Genomic DNA, 2,634 nt, shown 5'->3' on the forward strand with positions numbered 1-2,634 from the left:
TATAAACCAGAAAGTTGTTTAGAAAATGACAATTACAAATTATATTTTGATCGCACAGTTTTAACTGACATTCACATTCAGCATAACAGACCAGACATTATTATTTTAAATAAACAACAAAAGCAAGCATATCTTTTAGATATAGCTGTTCCAAATTCACACAATATAACACAGACATATAATACAAAAATTAATAAATATATTATTATAATTTCAGCAACAGGAATAGTACCGCAATCTCTTTTTAAAAATTTAAAAATTTTGGACTTAGAGAACACATAAAACACAAAAAAGTCAAAATGTGGAGGCGAGACGCCGGTAATTATGTTGATAAGCACTGCACTACTGCCGCCGGGTGGAGGTGGGATACGAAAAGAAGATGGGAAAAACCGAATTTTATTATCGTATTTAATTGACGTCACAGTTACTTTGGCGAAACAGGAGCTCGCTTTTCGAAGGCATGATGAAAAAGACAGACGAATCAATTTGATATATAAAACCTAACAGGAACGGCTGGTCCATGAGGTCATTTGGGTAATGACCCCCTAAAAAATAAAGGTTTTACCCAACACCAGCCGCGACTGCAATGTACACAAGATTTTTTCTACAATCGCAACTATGACTGCTACATATTATGTTATTTCAACCAAATCAGAAGTACAATAATTTTGAAAAGTAAGTGCAATGTATACTTCTAAATCTATCTAAATTTATTAATATGTAATTTTTTTCAAAACTATCGATCTTTCTTTGAAACATTTTCAATTCACAATTCACTGTTGGAAGCGCTGTACTTTTTAGTATAAATACGTATACGAAAAATTAAAATAATAGTTGAATTAACACATCGTTAAATGTTACGAGGAACATAGTTTTTTGGATTACACAGCAAAATCTTGGAATTTCAGTCCGATATTACTCCATTGAGTCTTTGGACTCACAAATAAATACCTCGAAAAGCCGACAAACATCTGTCTAGAACTTTTCTAGTAACCAGAGGGTATCGTAAACGACCCGTGTTTAGACCTCTTTCGTGAAAGTGACCGACCGCCGGCGCCACTCGATTTCGTCATAAATCTCAGCCGTACCCCCCACGATAATTGACAAGTCTGTCATACAGCCCTACCATTTAAAACCTTTATTCTCTTCGTTTTAAAAATAGTTTCGCATGGTTTTTCTCTCTTCTCGTTTTACAATGGTCCAGTGACTAATAAATGAGTGTTGTGTTATGAGTTTGTTCGAGCTCAAAAAAACGTGGTTCGAAATTGTTTAACGTTTAACGAATGGTAAGTTATTCTAGTTTTTATGTTGGTCTTAACGTGTTAGGGGCCAAGAATACAACATTGTCTGTCCATTATAACATAGAACTGATATGTTGAATTCAGATCTCTAATTATTTAAAAACCAAAAAAATAAAGCAGCAGTCAAAGTGGCATGTACGCTAACCTATATATATTTTTTTTTACATTAAAAGATCGCCGTCTTCCTCGTCGCACTTACGACATTTGCATATGTTATCTTTGTTAAACTCACGGAAGGAATATAATGAACCGGTCACCCGTCCAAGTGCTGACCGCTGCCCGCGTGGCTTACCTTCGGTGATCGAACGACAACCTTTACCGTTTGACGAGTTTTTATTCTGCAATTGTTTACAATTAATCGACAAAAAAAATTGTTTTCTTAATTATCTAGTACTTAAAGCTATGAATCTACATGATACGGGTCTGTGCATGTTTCCGAATACCTGCACGAAAAACAAATCGGTTCGGTGGTTGCTATGGATTTCAAAAAAAACAAAAAGTGTTGGGGGGCAACGGCACGCGGTGTTCCCAAGCGGTCACCCATCCAAGTACTGACCGCGCCCGACGTTGCTTAACTTCGGTGATCGGACGAGAACCGGTGCTTTTCAACGTGGTATGGCCGTTGCCGTGGTGTTTAGGTGTGATCGTTGGTGTAAAATATATTGCTTTTAACATTCCGATGCACGAATATGAACATCAAAACGCGATGCGTTTCGTTTCCGTATGCACTTACCCTCTGACGACCGACGTCGGACCGAACTAACGGGAAATCCCACAACAACCACCACGTCACGCTCTAACGACAAGAGAGACTACTAGACGGACTGGCGATCTCCCGCGTCGCACATTTTTCGACCGCCGGCGGCGGTGGAAAATCCAGAATTTCACCCCACCCACCGCGCTGCTTGCTCCGACGACGACGAGATTCCCACATTTGGATCGACCGAAATATGTAAGTAATATCAGGAAGTTCCGATTTTCGAGAGGAGACCTGTGTTTCTATTTACCTATCTATAATAATTATCGTTATAATCATCATATCATTATTATTATTATTAACATTATTATTTATTACCATTATTATTATTATTATTATTATTTATCGTCCCTCGGATTCGGCGATCTTCGAAAATCCAAGTTGGACCGTTAGACATTCGAACGCGGTGTGCGTGGCTGACGAGTTGTTATTTTTGGCGTTTTTTCTTCGATCTTCACCCCGACTTCGGACGACGCAGGTCGGACACGAAATTACGAAGAGAGAAAGACGGAAGAAAGGAAGAAAACCTGAAGATCCGTCGAAGAAAATATCGGAAAACTCGTAGGTGCGGCATCG

The 2,634-nt window shown here is 38.5% G+C and overlaps 1 non-coding gene across 1 annotated transcript; it reads right to left on the minus strand.

The window, feature by feature from the left end:
- Positions 1 to 1,808: 1,808 nt before the first annotated feature.
- On the minus strand, positions 1,809 to 1,928 carry LOC138140985 (5S ribosomal RNA). Its single transcript, XR_011162887.1, has one exon. It is a non-coding gene; the product is annotated as a 5S ribosomal RNA (ribosomal RNA).
- Between the last annotated feature and the right edge of the window lie 706 nt (positions 1,929 to 2,634).

The sequence above is a fragment of the Tenebrio molitor genome, unplaced genomic scaffold (assembly GCF_963966145.1).
Source record: "Tenebrio molitor unplaced genomic scaffold, icTenMoli1.1 SCAFFOLD_714, whole genome shotgun sequence".
NCBI classification, from domain to species: domain Eukaryota; kingdom Metazoa; phylum Arthropoda; class Insecta; order Coleoptera; family Tenebrionidae; genus Tenebrio; species Tenebrio molitor.